Source organism: Melanotaenia boesemani, chromosome 7 (genome assembly GCF_017639745.1).
Source record: "Melanotaenia boesemani isolate fMelBoe1 chromosome 7, fMelBoe1.pri, whole genome shotgun sequence".
Lineage (NCBI taxonomy): Eukaryota > Metazoa > Chordata > Actinopteri > Atheriniformes > Melanotaeniidae > Melanotaenia > Melanotaenia boesemani.
The window spans coordinates 35,928,806-35,949,023 of NC_055688.1; the positions used below are offsets into that span (position 1 = coordinate 35,928,806).

Below are 20,218 nucleotides of genomic sequence, written 5' to 3' on the forward strand. Positions count from 1 at the left end.
CAAAGATGACACCCAGACTCTAAACTATGCTCTATTCCTAAACATAACTAAGCAGCCAAGTACTTTTGACATGTGAACCTGTCGAGACAGCAAGCAACAGGAGAAGTAGCTTTTAATCTGACTGAATAACAGGTAAATTCTTCACATAGCGACAGAATTAGCTAAAAGGCTAAAACTCTGCAAGGACAAGAAGTAACTCACTTCCTTCATAAAAGAGTATCAAAAGAGATTGTGCATTGAATACTGGAGCATTTTTAGATCTTTTTTTTTAAACAGTTATAAGGTCAGAACCACAAAAAAACTATTTTTATGCACTGATAGCAAGCACACTCCAGACATTAGCATTAGCGGCTAGTGGCTAATCACAAGACTATCTATCTTTAATCTAAATTTCTAAAATTTTTCCAAGATCATGTTTTAAATTCAGTAATTTCCTAAATTTGTGCAAGTTTAGTTTAAAACACCAACTTTCATGCACCTAAAAAATCCTCCCATCTGACAGCATAAAAAAGATCACGTACATTTAAATGGACTTAAATATATTAAATTAGCCCTTTTAACCAGAATTAGAGACAAAAAAGAATGATTTAAAGCCCCTGCTTCTTAGTCTAACTGTCCCACATATGTTGAGGAGGACACATGTGAACACAGGTGGACACTGGACAAGAAGTCTTGGATTATTTTCAGGCACATTAACAAAACATCCACCATGTTGTCCCAGTTCTTTTGTCTAGGGTTCTCTGCTGTAGCTGCCATCTCATTTCTAACAAGACCTTACTGCCAGCAGGATAACAGCCACCATAATTGACTCATCTTTTCTTCTTCTACTCTCACACACATGCACACACAACATCCAACTCAACATCCATATGTGGTCTATTGTCCCATCTATACAGTGTGATGTACTCACTATATTTTGTAATTAAATGGTAGTATAATAGATAAAAATGTCCACTGACTTAAGTATCACATATTGGTGTAGAATCTCAGTCATCCAATTCATGGTGATGCTGAGAGCATGAGTAAAAGCAACTGGACTGCATTATTTTTAGTTTTTGACAGAATTAAGACATCCTTTACCAAAGCCTTCAAGATATAATGTTGTTAAACTTTCAGCTAATTTGAATCAATGTTATGTTACTAAAGAGAAACGCTCTCATAGCTGCTGGTTGTGTCTGATTTATGTGTGTTCTAACATTTCATCCCACCCACTGGGACGTCCATTGAAAACCAGTTTAAGCACCATGACACAGTTTAATAACATTAACAGCAAAGATCTGGGCGACATCTTATGTCAGCTGAACTTCTCTTGCTGCTTGGACATCGTGCCTACAGGTTTCTTCAAAAAGGTCTCAAAGATTCTGGAGCCAGATCTGTTACAGATTGTGAACTTGTTCTTAAATTCTGGCGTCTTCCCAGAACTTTTAAAAACAGCTGTAATCAAACCCCTGCTAAAAAGGGACAACCTAGACAAGACACAAATGAGCAACTACAGGCCGATCTCAAATCTTTCTTTTCTAAGTAAGATAATTGAAAAAGCCGTTTTTCATCAGCTAAATGACTTTTTAACACAAAACAACTGCTACGATGTCTTCCAGTCAGGTTTTAGACGGCTCCACAGCACTGAGATGCTCTGACCAAAGTCATTAATGACATATGTTTGAATACAGATGATGGAAAAATGTCAGTCTTAGTCTTACTGGACCTCAGTGCTGCATTTGATACAGTCGACCACAATATATTGTTTAAAGAACTGAAGAACTGGGTGGGCCTCTCTGGTACTGCACTACTCTGGTTTAAATCTTATTAGGGAATAGAAAGTACTTTGTGTCAATAGGTAACTTTACATCTGAGCAGACAAAGATTACATGTGTAGTTCACCAAGGTTCCATCCTGGGGCCTCTTCTGTTTAACATCTACATGCTCCCACTGGCACAGGTCATGAGAAAAAAAAAAGTTAACATAGCTACGCAGATGACACACAGATATATATTACAATGTCACCAGGAGATCGAGGCCCCTTACAGGCTCTTGGTAAATGCATTGAGGAGATTAATGACTGGATGTGTCTGAACTTTCTGCAGTTAAACAAAAACAAAACTGAGGTGATGGTCTTTGGCGCAAAAGAGAAACTTTTAAAGGTTGCCACAGAGCTTCAGTCTGTACAACTAAAAACCACCAACCAGGCCAGAAATCTGGGTGTACTGATAGACTCAGACCTTACCTTTGAAAAACACATTGAGGGAATCACAAAATCAGCCTACTATCAGCTTAAGAATATATCAAGGTTAAAAGATCTGATGTCTCAGCAGGACCTGGAAAAACTAGTCCAGCTTCCATCTTTAGTCGGCTTGATAATTGTAACAGTGTTTTCATAGATTCTACCTAAAAAAATAATTAGACACCTGCAGCTGATTCAGAACTCTGCTGCTCCAGTCCTCACTAATACCAAGAAAGTGGACCACATCAGTCCAGCTCTGAGGTCTTTACACTGGCTGCCTGTTCGTCAGAGAATAGACTTTAAAGTTCTGCTGCTGGTCTAGAAAGCTCTGAATGGTTTAGGACCAACATACATCAGAGACCTCATGAACCTACCAGAACCCTAAGGTCATCTGGATCCAGTTTTGTATCAGTTCCCAGACTCAGACTCAGCTGCATTCAGCTTCTATGCTCCACATGTCTGGAACAAACTCCCAGAAAGCCTCAGATCAGCTGAAACACTCAGTTTATTTAGATCCAGGTTAAAGACCCACCTGTTCTCTGCTGCATTTCAATAGTTTTTATTTAGAAGTCAAAATCTGCATCTGGTTCTTTTAAGCTGGAATCATGTTTTAATATGGTCTTTAACTTTATTTCTTGCATTTTATCTATTTTATTTTAGCATATTCCTTCTGCTTTTATTTAATTAACTGCATTTCTTTTAATCTTTATTTTTTTATTTTTTATTATTATTATTATTATTATTATTATTATTATTATTATTTTAATGCACTTGTCTGCACCCTTCTGTAATGATTTATATAAAGCACTTTGAATTGTCTTGTACATGAAATGTGATATACAAATAAATTTGCCTTTGCCTTTGGTGTAATTTTGTTTAGCTTGTGTTTTCTTGTATTCATTGTTTCTGTGTTGCCTGTTTCTGCTTCCGCTTTGCCAGATCGTCATTGTAGAGGAGAAAAGTTTATCCATTGACTCACCTGGTTATAAATAAGGGTTACTAAAAGTTATAGTACTATTACTATTTTTTTTATAGCACAGAACATGACTTGTTTGAAAAATAAGTGCTGTATTCTTTTTTTGAGAAGCACATACAGACACTTTTAGTGATCAACAGTTTTAAGTATCTAAGGAAAGTCATTCAAATTCAAGGATCAATAATAATGAGATATAGTCATGTCTGAATGAAGCAAAGAATTAAAGAAATGTGTCCAGCACAAAGCAACATTTTTCTGACTTCTTATGTAACAAAGATCATCTTCTACAACACCCTTTGCTCCCTTCCTCCATTTTACTCTTCTCCATCTGAACAGACTGTCACTCATCATAGAAACACCAGTCTGCTATGATGTAACCCTGAACAATCGTAAAGCTTTAGGCACATAGCATATGGGAGATCAACATTATTAACATGGTTAGCAGAAATGAGCCACCAGCTGTCTGAGAACATTATAACTGTATACATATAAGAAAATTGGAGTGGCAACCTAATTTTTTTTTCAGTATTGAGGAAACTGTAGCTGGCATGTGCTCTAAGTTCATATCAGGTTTTTCATGAAATAATCATAATATTTTGTAGAATATTCTAGGAAACATCAGTTCAGCCCGGTCACACATCAACTTATGCAATACGTTGGTCTACACCACAAATCGTTGCAGTTTTATGATCAGTGCTAAAAAATTAAGGGATGCCTCCAGTTTTGGGGATGTATTGTTGAGGAGGTGCTACCCACAACGACACTGTCTGAGAACCTAAAATGAAGACATGTGGCATGCAGTGACAACAGCTAAATTTTAAAGACAAAACTGAAAAGTAAGAGAAAATGAGCTTGACGATGAGACACAAACTTCTCACTCCGGGGTGAAAGTCCCGTTTCACTTTCATTTTGTTGGGGCTGCTCTTTAAACCTTGTAATAACAAGTAATTACTAAGAATGTGTAATTAAATCTCTTATTGTTATAAAGTAACCATTTTTTTTAACCAGTTTGCAATTTTGATTAGAGAAATGAAAAATACTGAATTCTTGCTGGTTGTTTTTCCATTTCTTATTAAAAAAAACTGAATTTTTGATCCCTCAATTTAAAATAAAGAACTATAGTACATTAACTTTCACCTACCTTGCTTGGCTTTTAATTCCCTTGTGTTTACTGTCACACAATTTTCCTTTCAACATCAGAGTCTCCTTGGAAACAGTTCTAAACTCAGAGTACTTTCCTGTTAAAGTTGCCTGACCTTGGTCATGTAATAAAATGTGTAACAGTATCAGGGACTAAAGAGAGGAGGAAAGTTTACAAAGGAGGAGCGGGGGATGAAGAGAAGCAAGGAGTTGAGCTATAAAGCAGCAGCAGCTGTTTCCAGCTCATTAAAATGTAATTAAGGAGAACCTCATTACATAGACAGACAACAAGCAAGATAGAGGAGATAGAGAAACAAACAGTTTTCTACCGTCTACTTTATCACTCATCCAGACAGAAAACCCTCAGTTTATTTCAAGTAAACACTTATAAATACTGAAAATATGACAGAATCCAGACCGATGTTTGTTTCCATGAAGCTGATTTAATCTGAGCAGATCGTTTGGCAGAAAAGACATAATGTACTGAATTTTATTTGGCTGTTGAGAAGATTGTACATGTTTCATCCTCCCAGAGAATCAGTCTGTAAAATGTTGGAATTCAGTCTTTACGTTTAAAATAAAAAAAAAAAATCTAGCACATTTTTAGAGTTTGGAAATCAGAGAAAGTGTCACTTTGTGATGCTCAAGCATACATCATTCGAAATGGATTTGCAAGTTTCTTTGTGCAAGTTTAATCATTACCGTCTTAACTCACATTCTGTGGGATAAATGGTGGATTTGGTGCAACATTCAACTTTAGTAAAACTGAACCTCATTTTTCCCAAACTTCACCAGGTTAGGAGACCTTCCATCATATTGGAAGGGCTTTACTAAAAACAATACATTCTAGTAAATTTACCTGATAGAGAAAAGTAACAGACATTGAGCATCTCCAGTGTGCCTTCACACATCAAGCAGACATCGTGGTAAGAGAGTGTATTATCGTGATGACACATGACTCATTCAAAGCAGAGAGTCCCAGTCTTCCTTTTTCCCGGCTACTTCTTCCAGCTCATCCAGCAGAATCCAAAAGCATTACCAGGCCAGCCGACAGACTTTGTCTTACAATGGTGTCCTGCTTCCTATTCCCTGTAGAGACGTGTCCAGAACACTCTCACTAGGGAGGTGTCCAAGAAACATCCTAACTAGATGCCCAAGCCACCTGGATGTGGAGGAGCAGTAGTTCTACACTGAACCGAGCTCCTTGCTCCATCTCTAAGGTAGAACCAAATCACCCTTCAGTTGCTTGTCTCCGGGATCTGGTTCTTTCTGTCACTACTAACAGTTCATGACCATAGGTGATGGTAGGAATGTAGATCGATGGGTAAATCAAGAGTTTCAACTTTGGGCTCAGTCTGCATCACCAATTCACCTGTCAATCTCCCGCTCCATTCTTCCCACATTTGTTAACAAGACCCCCAACATACTTGAACTCTTCCACTTCGGGTGGGATCTCATTTCCAAATGAGATTGGAAGAGGACAAGCTCTTAAAAAGCCCAGGGAAGAGATACCAATATATGTATGTATTAAAGTATTTATAATGCATATAACTAGCTTTTTTTAAAAAAAAAAAAATATCTGGTTTAATAAACTCTTCTCTACTTTTTTTTTTAATCATTTTAATACTTCACCCATTCACAGCATGAGAAAATACCAACATGTTGGGTGGAGACCAATCAATCATCAGACTTCCTGTTTACACGGAGACAGAAAGGTGAGACCATAAACTCACCGATAAAACATAGACATACACACAAAAAATGAAAGCTCTCCCACACAGTCCTCTGAACTATAAGTACCATCAACCAGCCTGGGACAAAGAGAGGAAACATACTGGAGGGCACAAACACTCAGGTGCAAAAATAAACTACACACACACACACACACACACACACACACACACACACACACACACACACAGTTAAGAAACAAGACAACTTTGTACTGTGTGTTTAAAACACTTGGGAATCCAGACACTATTTAGTCTTCTTATGCAATCAAGCCCTGAGTGTAGAAGCATGAGTGGAAGATGACGCTAAAGGCACTGGAAAACTCAAATAAACTGGAATCTGAGTCTGCGGTTGTCTAATAACTAGGGCAAAGCAGTCTTGAGGATATATCCGTTTTGTAAATTAAAAATGGTCAAAAGGAAAAACTCAACAGAAAGAATGCATTCCTTCAAAGCACAAACAGTCGGTAGACACCGTTTATCCACATGTATGCAGCCAAACTGCAAGTCATAAAGATTTAAAAAGGAAATATAAGCTAATAATGGTTGATAATGATAATAATTGATAATAATGATAATGATTAAATTAAGTTCATTTTGTGTGTCTATTTAAAGTAACCCTTTTCCTAAATAAATTATATATATATGTATATATATATATACATACATATATATATATATATATATATATATATATATATATATATATATATATATATATATATGAAATGTTTGTTTAAATAAATTAATATTATAATAAAGATATTTCGTATTTTATATACATTTCAGGTACTTTTACAAAAAATAAATAAATAAATAGAAACACTGACAATCACAGAAACATATGTATTGTTTTTACCAAAGGCTGCAGCAAAAACATTCCAGAAAATTGCAAGCATTTTGGGCTCTTCAAAGCACAAGACAAACAAGGCACATGGTAGTTGTTGTTTGACTTTGTTCTGTATTTTTATATAAAAATCTAAACACAAAGTACTGCTTAGTAGACATCTTTAACCAAACCGCTAACATGTAGACAGGATTATGTCACTAAGCTGTCAGTCTCAACCACACACAAATCTGTAGCAATAAATAAGAAAAAATAAAAAATGAAGCTACAGGAGCAAACAAAATTAACCTGTAGAGTTCCACAAGGCTCCATCTTGGGCCCACTGCTCCTCAACATCTACATGCATCTAACCCTCACTCAAATTATGAAAAACAACTAAATATGTTACCATAACTATGCTGATGACACACAAATCTACATAACCATCTCACCAGGAGACTGCAGTCCAATACAAAAACTGATCAGACACATCAATCACATTAAATATTAGATGTGTCCGAACTTCCTTCAGTTAAATGAAGACAAAACTAAAATAACAGTTTTTAGAGCCAAGATAAATAAACATTAGCACTCAGATTTAAACAATGCTGTTAAAACCACAAAGCCAGAACCCTGAGAGTAGTCCTGGATTCAGACCTGAACTTCAGCATCACATTAAAAAGGTTGTAAAATCAGGCTGTTATCATCCAAAGAACGTCTGGAGGATGAAAGGACTGACGTCTCAGCAGGATTTCTGCAATTATCTTCAGTAGACTGGACTACTGTAATGCCGTCCTCAATGGTCTGAAAAGTCCATCAGCCACCTGCAGTTAGTCCAGAACGCTGCTGCTCCAGTCCTCACTAAGACCAGGAAAGTAGATCCTAGAACTCCAGTCCTCACTAAGACCAGGAAAGTAAATCCTAGAACTCCAGTCCTCACTAAGACCAGGAAAGTAGATCCTAGAACTCCAGTCCTCACTAAGACCAGGAAAGTAGATCCTAGAACTCCAGTCCTCACTAAGACCAGGAAAGTAGATCCTAGAACTCCAGTCCTCACTAAGACCAGGAAAGTAAATCCTAGAACTCCAGTCCTCACTAAGACCAGGAAAGTAGATCCTAGAACTCCCGTCCTCACTAAGACCAGGAAAGTAGATCCTAGAACTCCAGTCCTCACTAAGACCAGGAAAATAGATCCTAGAACTCTAGTCTTCACTAAGACCAGGATCCTCAGATTTTTACAAAGCACCAAATGGTTTTAGGCCAAAATCCATTTAAGATATTATGGTTCACTATGAACCAACCAGATCCCTCAGACCATCAGGGTCAGAGGGGCATCGTTCAGTATCTGGAACAAACTCTTAGAAAACTGCAGGTCTGCTTTTAATTCTCAGCTATTTTAAATCAGGGTTAAAAACTTTTCTATTTGCAGCCTGTTATCAAAGCAACTGTAAATTCCTCACACTGGAGCTTCATTTCTGCATTTGATCTGTCTTAATATATTTTAACTTTAATTTAATTTCTTTTATTATTTATTATGGGGCAGCGTGGTTCAGTGGGTAAAGTGGTCGTTTTGTAGCCTGAGGGTTGCCCGTTCGATCCTCGGCCAGTTGAGCTCATGTCGAGGTGTCCCTGAACAAGACACCGGACCCCTACATTGCTCCTGATGGGTGGTGGTTAGTGCCTTGCATGGCAGCTTCCGCCATCAGTGTGTGTATGGGTGAATGTAATGTATGATGAAAAGCGCTTTGAGAATCATTCCAGGTACAGAAAAGTGCTGTATAAATACAGACCATTTACCATTTATTTATTCTTTGTACTTTTTAATTCTTTTGCTGCAAGACGTTGTAATGCTGTTGATGTTTTATGTACTTTAAAATGTCTTGTACATAAAACATGATATACAGATAAACCTGCTTTGCCTTGCCTAGATCTATGAAAGTATGTGTAACTATTTCATGTTTTTGTCGAAGAATTAGCTTCCATTTTCAGAAAATCCAGCTCGAGTCTAAAACTGAGTCTCCATTAGCTGTGTTTGTGTCTCATTAGAATCACAAAATGAGCTAAATGCTTCACTTTGTTCACTAACAGGTTGCTAACTGTAGAAGCTGCTGTTTGATGCTGCGCTGCTCGTATACAGGCTTTCAAAAGCTTTATAATTGTCAGTGGATCTGTCATTACAACAAACTCCCATCACGTTAAGCAATCAAATGTGCTAACCATAGCTCAAAGCTAATATCAATCCATCTTTGACTCTTTTCATTTAAAATAGGAAGTTCTTTTCTTACACATACCAGCTTTGTGGGGCTGAATGTGTAGTTTGTATTAGGTGAAAAAGAACTGGCTCAGAGAGCATCTGAGGCCTCAATCAGAGAATTGTGTAACGAGAACTGAGCACTAGCATCTGCCTAACGCTGCTTTAAAGAACCTGACACAGAGAAAGCACAAACAGGCTGCAAGCAGCAGATAGTAAGAAAGATGTGAAACTGAAAGTGAGTTTAGCACACTAAACTGTGCAGAAATCATGGATGATCTTGTATAAGCCAGAATGCAATCATGACTGGTTTGTGAACGGTCCATGTTGCTCTGATGAGGATGAGTTCATCTTTCTGGTGGGAAACAATATCACACTGTAGACTTATTTTGTGCTTTAATTAAGAGTATGTGTTGCAGAGGAGCAAAACAAATAGGCTTGGATGAAATTCAATAGACAGTGAAGGTTTTAGTGCTCCCTGGATAAATTTCTGCTTTGATGCTCATGTCAGATTGCGGCCCCAGGCTGCAGAGGAATTTATTAATGCAGAGAAGCATCAGCAGAACAACATGAATTACCAGGATAAAAAATGTAACTTAGCGCTGGTTGATGTGACAACATTGTATCACAGCAAAATGACACAAGTTTCACAGTTTTTTCCTCACGTATGACTGGGTGTTATTTTCCATTTACAGAGAGAAGAGTTACTGCAGGCCTCAATGGATTGGCTGAGATTAGCCTAATGTATTGTCATGAGAATTGTACTTCCTACCAAGAAACCAAAAAGACCATGTCAAAGTTCTGAGGTTCTTCATCATAGCCTCATCTTTCTCCGCTATGCTTGACTGTAAGGATTACAACGGTGAAAGTTATCTCACTGCACCACTTGCTTTTCTTTTGTCATAGTCAGCACGGCTTGCAGACGTGTCTACCAGTGACATCTGACTATGTGGAGGGTTCTGATCATGGTTTCAGACATTCCTGCTAGGAGGTGCAGCAAATTGCTCCTGCCGCCGCCTCCAGTGACAACTTTAGTTCAGGACATTGTTTTGTCCACGTCCGACTTTTAAACTCTTTAATGTCTGAATTTATTAAAAATTATATGTATATAAAAAATAGACTGGAATATAAAATTAAATACAAATATGTGAATAAATAATATGAATGAACACATAAATACCAGTAAATAAATTTTATAAAAGAAAATCAATAAATAATAAATGACTGCAACAATAAAAAAAATGATCTGGAATATGGAAGAAAAAAAGCAGTCACTACTGGAAGCAGCTTGTTATAAATTTGCCACAATGGGCATTGAGGTGTTAAAGCCAAAGTATCTCCAGACAACACATACGGCTCCTTTTTTCAATAAAGGTTCTTATAATGAACAACCCTCCCAAAAAAAAAAAACACTTTCCCAAAACCAGTGTTTAGTGTGAGCTGGTAAACTAACCTAATTAGCACAATAATGTGTACTGATGAACAATTCTCTTCTCTTACATTTTAAAACAAAGTAACTTAAAATCCTTAATTTGGATCGGATTTAAGCTTCTTGGTGATCTTCTTCATTGTTCGCTAAATCAAAGGTTTTTAGTTCAGTTTCCTTTGGATATGAAAAAGGTGAATGACTCAGGCTGATTTTGTAGAAAACTATTTTTAGTCTGTTATACAATAACATTTTATAACATTGAGGAATGGAGGAGGGATGTGTCTCACATCTAGCTGCTCAAGCTGAATTTATCTCCCAGACTTGCCATTTTGTCTGACTCAAGAAGAACTCCCTCCATTCACTTCACACCCAAGATTCTCCTGTATTTTAAAGCATTGATAGTTATCTGATTTTTCATAAAAATGACTCCAGACTGTCTGGTAGAAGTAATTCTTGGTGCAGCTTCATCTTCAGACATTCAGACGAAAGTCAACTGCACAACCAATCTGTGGTCCTTTCTGGCTCTGTTACATCACCGTCTCTATCAAGCCACCAACCTCTTCAGTCTCGCTCTCCACAAGCCCCTCGGCTCCTCAATAACAGCACTGCAATACAGGGACACAGCCAAGAAAATGGATTTTATTTGTGCACGCGTGTGGATGTGTATGTCAACGTGTACACGTGTGCATATAGAAAAAGTGCAGGAGGGCAGTCCATGGACAAAGAGAACGATTGCAGGGTCTATGGAGACACCAAGATCACATTTCAGGTAATAGTTTTCCAATCTTTCTCTCTTACATATCTGTTTTGTCAAATCTGTGTGTATCTGTGTGCATGATGAAGACACATATCAGACTATGCAGCTATGTGAATGTGTATTCCATTACAGTCAACATAATAGTTTCTGCTGATATCTTTATTACTTTCTTGATTACTTTTCCAAATACAGACCCCTGCCAGTCTTCATCAAGCTCACATACATTGTAAATTTGTATTATTGCTGCCCATCTGTGGAACACACAAGAGGGAAATATACATAAAATCAAGAAAAAAGAAATACCCATGGACTAAATCAAGCTAAATACCCCTCAAGTTTAGTTTCATATGGTTTAGGGCAAATCAATTAGGCTGTGTAGGAAACAACAGTGGCATCCTTTTACAGTGCATGATTTGACTTAAGGCCATTATCCACTGGGTGCATGTGCACTGTGTTCTGCCTGTGCCGTGGCCTCTGGAGCTATTTACGGGCATTTTAGTCAATGGTTTGGTTCACACTGGGCACATCGCAATGCATGTCAGAAGGCTCCCGGAGGCGCTTCGTCAAGACGTGAACATACTTGTTGAGACAAAGGATAAAATTCTAAATAATTTAAAAATAAAAGCCCCCATGCAGATTTACGCTTGCTGAACAAAACATTGTGTCAGAGGGAGTCATTGCTTTTTTTTTTTTTTTTTTTTTTTTTTTGTCCATCATGGATAATGAGACGGTTTTTCTGGAAGTGGGGAATCACAAGATTCTCCAATTCTACTGTGATTTTGTGATCTCGTGAATCCAGCTATGTGGACTGCACTCGCGGGTGCTCTGCATCTGACACCATCCTGCTGTGAAATGGCCCACCATGGAGGTTGGAACAAAACCAATGTGGCCCACACGGACCTGGTGGAAGTCAGCCATTAGTGTTGGGTAAATGAAGCCATGTAAAGCTTCGAGGATTTCTCCAGATCATATAAATGAAAAAAACAGATCTGAAGCTTCAAAGAATCAAAGGCAGACCCTACCAGTGCCATCAGGTGTAGTTACAGCAGTCTCAAACTTCCAAATGATTCACACATCTTGTTTTTCTGATTCCATTTCCAACACAGAAACAATACATTCAGTCTCAAGCAGCTGCGTCTTTATTTTGACCGGCATGGTCTCATGGAAGCACATTCCTGCAACTCTGAAATGAAATATATTGTAATATTTTAAGTAACTCATAATTATGAGATTTAAAACTATAATTATGAGAGTTAGTCACATTTATGAGACTCAGTGACATAATTAATTAATTATTACATAATTATTAGATCCATATTTATGAGCCATACTTATGAGATGACACTGAGCCTATCATGTCTCTTGTAATGAGTGAAACAATGACAGGGATTCTAACCAATAGCTTCACTCCTGGTGTCTCATTGCAATTACAAAGCCTTACATTTTACTGGTCATGTGGTCACAAACATTTGACACAAGCAAGTTTAGAATGAAGATATCTGGTAGGTTACCTTTAATCAGCTGTTTTCTGACTCCACAGAGCCTAAACATATGATAATACTCCTACATGTGTTACGTGTGTGTTGTCGGAGGTACGGACCCACTTGCAGGCAGTCAAGGCAGGAGGCAGGTCGGTGCAGGTAAATGAGTTTATTAACTCGAACTCAGGAGCCGGAAACACACAGTGCAGGTGCATGAACCACACACACACAAGGATCTGACAAGGCAAAACTGAAAACCATCGGGATTTATAGACCGAGGGAGTAATTAGACGCAGGTGAGGTGAATGAGGAATCAAACCAGGTGGAGTAACGAGCTAGGAACAGAAACCAGAGCACATGGGGGAAAACAGGAAAACAGAACTGACAAAAACCCAGAAACCCAAACCATAATCAGAATCTAATAAATCAAGAAACACACAAAAACCCAGGAACCATGACAGAACCCTAACAACATGCTGTTTAGCCAGCATGTGCATGTGGGGTCCATAAGGGTTCAATTTGGGTTGCAGATAAGGTCCCACGTGGGTCTGTTTGCCGTTTCCATTGTGGCCTCATCTGTGTTTGTCCACATGAGTTTCAAGTTAGTTCTGACTGGGTTTAGCCAGACCACATGGGATCAGCTCTACTCTGAGGCCCTCCTGAATGGCCAAGCTTTTCAACCTGTCTCTAAGGGAGAGCCCAGACACACAGTGAAGGAAACTCATTTTGGCAGCTTGTATTTGCTATCTCGTTCTTATGGCCACTACCCACAGCTGGTGCCCATAGGTGAGGGTAGGAACATAGACTAACTGGTAGGAATGTAGACTAACTGGTAGGAACATAGACTCACTGGTAGGAACATAGACTAACTGGTAGGAATGTAGACTAACTGGTAGGAACTTAGACTAACTGGTAGGAATGTAGACTAACTGGTAGGAACATAGATTAACTGGTAGGAACGTAGACTAACTGGTAGGAATGTAGACTAACTGGTAGGAACATAGATTAAGTGGTAGGAACGTAGACTAACTGGTAGGAATGTAGACTAACTGGTAGGAACATAGACTAACTGGTAGGAACATAGACTAACTGGTAGGAATGTAGACTAACTGGTAGGAACTTAGACTAACTGGTAGGAATGTAGACTAACTGGTAGGAACATAGATTAACTGGTAGGAACGTAGACTAACTGGTAGGAATGTAGACTAACTGGTAGGAACTTGGACTAACTGGTAGGAATGTAGACTAACTGGTAGGAACATAGATTAACTGGTAGGAACATAGACTAACTGGTAGGAATGTAGACTAACTGGTAGGAACTTAGACTAACTGGTAGGAATGTAGACTAACTGGTAGGAACATAGATTAACTGGTAGGAACGTAGACTAACTGGTAGGAATGTAGACTAACTGGTAGGAACATAGATTAACTGGTAGGAACGTAGACTAACTGGTAGGAATGTAGACTAACTGGTAGGAACATAGACTAACTGGTAGAAATGTAGACTAACTGGTAGGAACTTAGACTAACTGGTAGGAATGTAGACTAACTGGTAGGAACATAGATTAACTGGTAGGAATGTAGACTAACTGGTAGGAATGTAGACTAACTGGTAGGAACATAGATTAACTGGTAGGAACATAGACTAACTAGTTGAAACATAGATTAACTGGTAAATCGAGAGCTTTGCCTTTCAGCTCACAGACCGGCATCACTGCAAACGTCGCACCGATCTGCCTGTCAATATCTTGTTTTATTCTTCCCACACTCGTCAGCAAGACCCCGACATACTTGAACTCCTCCACTTGGAGCAGGACCTCAAACCCGACCAAGAGAAAACACTACACCCTTTTCCATCTGAGGACCATGGTCCAGATACAATATGCTGCAAATCAAACATCCAACTACAGCATATGAAAAGATTAAGACATTGTGGCACAGTAGCCCAACTACATATGCTACAGCAAAAAATAACCACAAGGTTTTTAAACAGTAGCTAACATTATGCCAGAATTATTGAAATGCTCCTGAGCTATGATATAATCCACATTTTTTATTGAAGAAGGGGTCTCCATGTATCTCTTGAGAATTTCCACCATAGTTGTTTTTGTCCTCCTTGAGGTTAGTTTTCAGGTTGAGTTGGGACAAAACATTTTTCTTCCAACCACTCGTGAAGTACCATGACCTTCTGGTGACACAACATTGAGTGCAGGCACATCTTGAGTCAGGATTTACAGCCTTGATATGACAATAACTTACTGTTTTGTCCCAAGTTTGCTTTCTTCTCTACCCTGTTGTCAATTTTAACATCTCATGCTTCTCGTAAATTCGTTAAACATTAGCTGAAGAGTAAATTCATGTCATAAAAAAGAGAATTATCATTAAACCATTTTCATCATGTACTACAGAGACAACATCAATTATTGTCAGTGTTGTATCTTAAAAGCATTTCCAACATACTTGTACACTTGACTCTGACTTTAAAAGGCCATAACGTAGCCTGATTTACATTCAGGGTCTTTAGGCTAAGGAGGCTCTAATAGACAGTGATGGTATATATTACTGGTCTGTGCTTTTCATTATGCAGCTAATGATTCCCTGTCAAGTTCTATTGAAAATGAACACAGGGGGAAAAAGAGAGTGGGCGGGCAAAGACAAAAAGACGAAGCAGAGAGAGAAAGAAGACGACATCAGGCCAAATGTGTTGAAATCCTGAAACCTCAATGCTCTTTTCTGTGTGAAAAGTCTTTTTAATTCATTTAAGTGACAGAAGTACAATAGAACAAAGATAACTTAGGACAGAACAAGGAGGAAAAAAGCAGACATTTTGCTTATTCTAAAAGAGCTATAAAATCTAAAAAAAAAAAAAAAAATCTCATATATATACGTCTGTTTGTGTAGCTAATGGTGGGCGGTTATTAGCTTAGCTCAAACCTGAAATTCTTAATGATTTTAATTTTTTAGCTGAACCACAGACTTGGGAACTGTGTAAAATTAATTTCCTAAATGTCAGATAAAAAATTAACACTTTTTCCAAAATGTCAGAATGAATCATCAAATAGGGAGAGAAGTCAATAATAATCATAATCACAGCTCATTTATGTATCACTTTTAATGGCGAAGCAATATCCAGTGTTTTTGAGAACTTATAAACCCCTTGATGCCTGGTGCTGCAAATTTGCAACAAACCATTTTGTCCTTTAATTAATTTTTAATTAATTTTATTTATGTATTTATTTCTATTATTCATATTCAAGTCTTTATCCATTGTTATTGCTTTATTTAATATTTAACTGTATTTAATTTTATTCCAGTCTTTTATCTTTGCTATTTTGCTTTTTCTAGATATTTTTCCTGTAATAATGTTGTTTCTGTGTATTTGTAAATAAATTCAGACTTCAAGGCGTGAACAAGAAAACACTGCTGCTGCTGGCCACGGAAAGCACCTGCTAACAGCCGTAGCATCAGCATTGCATCAACTCTCTCCTGCATCTGTCTGCACCAATAGAAAACAAGAACAGAAAAACCCCGTATGTTACAGCCAATCACAGACAAGACGAGTTCATCATCAACTTTGATTGACAGGTTTGTGATTTCTGAGCTCAATGACACCCTGTAAATGTCAGAATGGTTCTAGATTATTATGGCGAGCCTTTTTCAATTATTCAGTCTTTGTTAACTATATTTCTCTAAAAAAACATTTTTTATTTTATGACTTTCTAATTTTTCTGTGATTTTTGTGACACTGCTGCTGGTATTGATCTGGATTTGTAGCTTTAAGAGAAATAAGAGAACATAAAACCTTGTGCATTAAAATGGACATTTTTGTCCATTTGGGTACATTTTTATCTCTTAATCTGGCCGTCATTTTGGCTGTGATATTAACCCAGTAATGCCATGTGTATAATATTTTATACATACAGTTTATTACTTTTTTGTATAATTTTACAGTTAAAAATTTGTTCAGTTTGTACAGTTCAAACCTTGTTTTACACCATCTGATACTTGTCTTCTGCCCCCTGGTGGATACCAAGAGCCGAACACCATCATACAATCATTATGACATATATGGTAATAAATGGTCCAAACAAAAAGTTACTTTTGTTAATTATTATTATTTATTAATTTATTTTTTACATTTTGTTAAATAAAAACTTTAGATTAAAAGAATTAAACACTGATCCACATTCGTTTTTCTTGGCTTGGGCTTTAAAAGGTTAATCCAAATGGTTTTATAGCTATTCTTTGGAAGCGGATATTTTTGTCTTAAATAAATGATAAAGGTTGTATTTAGTGAACCCAAATGGCCCTGTGTAATACAGAGCTGGAATAACTTGTAAAACTATTTAACCTGTTTTAGCTATAACCTGTACCACTGAAGTGGAGCCAACATGGTGGTGTGTAAACACAGAAGTATGGCCCACCCGCCGCCATGTATAGCTTTGCTTTGGTCTTAATAGGTAGAGTATATCATTGAGTCTAATTAGAATGCCAATAGCAAGCCTCCCACAGTGAATACATCTGATACACATGGAAAAGCTCACACACAGATGCAATCTCACACACGTAAGGCCTGCATTATTCACTGCTAATTACACTGTCAATACACACTACACAGCAGTTCAGCCTTGTGCTGTAGCCGTCATTTTTACGCAGACGCATACTATCCTTTAATTGTCCTTCATTCAAATTCTTCAGCACTTATTTTCACACACGCAGTTCCACTTGTGCACCCGTCCATTCAGACTCCCCATGGAGTCAATCTGCCACGCTCACGCCACCCCTCCAGCCCGCCGCCATCTCCCCCTTTCAGTTTTATGCACATAAACACACAAGGTCGAAGACAAAGTTCATCAGAGTCACATCTTTCTCACTCTTCCCTCTCTTTTCATCCCCCAAAGACTAGCACATTGAAAAGCCATTTACTCCTTTGCTCATCTATAGATCTTCCTTTCTTTCTATTTCAGTCTTTTTTCTGCTTGTTCCTATCTTCATTTGTCTTTCTTTTTCCCCGTTGATGTTATAAACCATTACACTTCTCTGTGCCTCACCTTCCTTTCTATTATAACAATCATTTTACTCTTAAATGAGACAATAGTTTTAGCTATCTATCTGGCTATAGTACAGATATAAACAGGACTGAACCACAGAGGTCTGTAGACAAATTAATGTTGAGCCTCTTACACCTTGTTCCCTCAAGAGGAAGAAAAGGCAAGGCAAATTTATTTGTATAGCACATTTCATGTACAAGACAACTCAAAGTGCTTTACACAAAACATTAAAACATTACAGCAAGATACAGAAAAAATAAGAGTGTATTAGAAAAAGATTAAAAAAGATAAAATTGATTACATAAAAACAGAAAGAAAGAAAAAGCTCAGATAAACAAATAAAGTTAAGATTTCAGCTTAGAAGAAACAGATGCAGATCTGGACTGTACATAAAAACTAGTTCCATGCAGCAGAGAACAGGTGGCTCTTTAACCTGGATCTAAATAAACTGAGTGTTTCAGCTGATCTGAGGCTTTCTGGGAGTTTGTTCCAGACATGTGGAGCATAGAAGCTGAATGCAGCTGAGTCTGAGTCTGGGAACTGATACAAAACTGGATCCAGATGACCTTAGGGTTCTGGTAGGTTCATGAGGTCTCTGATGTATGTTGGTCCTAAACCATTCAGAGCTTTCTAGACCAGCAGCAGAACTTTAAAGTCTATCCTCTGACGGACCTGCAGCCAGTGTAAAGACCTCAGAGCTGGACTGATGTGGTCCACTTTCTTGGTCTTAGTGAGGACTGGAGCAGCAGAGTTCTGGATCAGCTGCAGGTGTCTAATTGATTTTTTAGGTAGAACCTGTAAAAACTCTGTTACAAACTAAAGATGAAAGCTGGACTAGTTTTTCCAGGTCCTGCTGACACATCACACCTTTTACCCTTGATATGTTCTTAAGCTGATAGTAGGCTGACTTTGTAATTCCCTTAATGTCTTTCCCAAAGTTAAGGTCTGAGTCTATCAGTACACCCAGATTTCTGGCCTGGTTGGTGGTTTTTAGTTGTACAGACTGAAGCTCTGTGGTGACCTTTAAAAGTTTCTCTTTTGCGCCAAAGACCATCACCTCAGTTTTATTTTTGTTTAACTGGAGAAATTTCAGACACATCCAGTCATTAAACTCTTCAATGCATTTACCAAGAGCCTGTAAGGGGCCTCGATCTCCTGGTGACATTGTAATATATACCTGTGTGTCATCTGCGTAGCTATGTTAACTTTTTTTTTTCTCATGACCTGTGCCAGTGGGAGCATGTAGATGTTAAACAGAAGAGGCCCCAGGATGGAACCTTGGGGAACTCCACATGTAATCTTTGTCTGCTCAGATGTAAAGTTACCTATTGACACAAAGTACTTTCTATTCCCTAATAAGATTTAAACCAGAGTAGTGCAGTACCAGAGAGGCCCACCCCGTTTTGTGCTATACAAATAAAACTGCAGGCCAGTTTAACTGCACATACAGAGGACATATTAAATGTCTAATATTTCCAATGACTCTTTGTGTGGGGGGTCTCTTAATACACACTATAATAGTGTTGAAACTGACTTTGAGGGAGTTGAATCAATTCTGCCGATTTTGCTGTGTTCATCAAACTTGATATTTTTCATGTTACAATAGTGGCAGGTAAACTGAAGCTTCTGCAGTCTGGCAGTTAGCCAAAAATCACATCTGGATTTATTAAACATGCAGTAGCTCGGTGTTTGTTTTCCTTCTTATCAAATCAATAATATAAAACTAAACAGTCAGGAAAAATGATCAGAATTTGCAGAATTTACACATATAAATTAAAATTCAACTCTTGTTACACAGTAGAAGTCGGCTTCAGAACAGATGTTTCTTTACACAGCTCTCTCTCTTCTTAATCACTTCCATTTAACTAATCCTGGTTAACTTCTTCTAACTTTTCTGTGCTTGTTCTTTTATCTGAGCTCCATGTTTCCATCTCTCCTCCTGTCCTCATGTCCTCCAGTCCTCCCGTCCTCCAGTCCCCCGTCCTCCAGGCCTCCTGTCCTCCAATCCTCCAGTCATCCAGTCCTCCTATCCTCCCATCCTCCCATCCTCCCGTCCTCCCGTCCTCCAGTCCCCCGTCCTCCAGGCCTCCTGTCCTCCCGCCCCCCGTCCTCCAATCCTCCTGTCCTCCAGTCATCCAGTCCTCCCATCCTCCAGTCCTCCAGTCCTCCAGTCCTCCCATCCTCCCGTCCTCCAGTCCTCCAGTCCTCCCGTCCTCCCGTCCTCCCGTCCTCGCTCCCCCCTCCTCTGATCTGCTCTCTTGGCTCAGGCCCAGCTAAATTACCACTTCTACAGAGCGATGGTGACAGAGTGCAGAACTTAATTACACACTGGTTGACAGCAAGGTCTGCATGTTGG

General features: G+C 38.3%; 1 protein-coding gene across 4 annotated transcripts in view; it reads right to left on the reverse strand.

The window, feature by feature from the left end:
- Nucleotides 1-20,218, reverse strand: part of il1rapl2 (interleukin 1 receptor accessory protein-like 2) — a 494,907-nt gene that overhangs the window by 358,965 nt on the left and 115,724 nt on the right. The window lies entirely within an intron of this gene.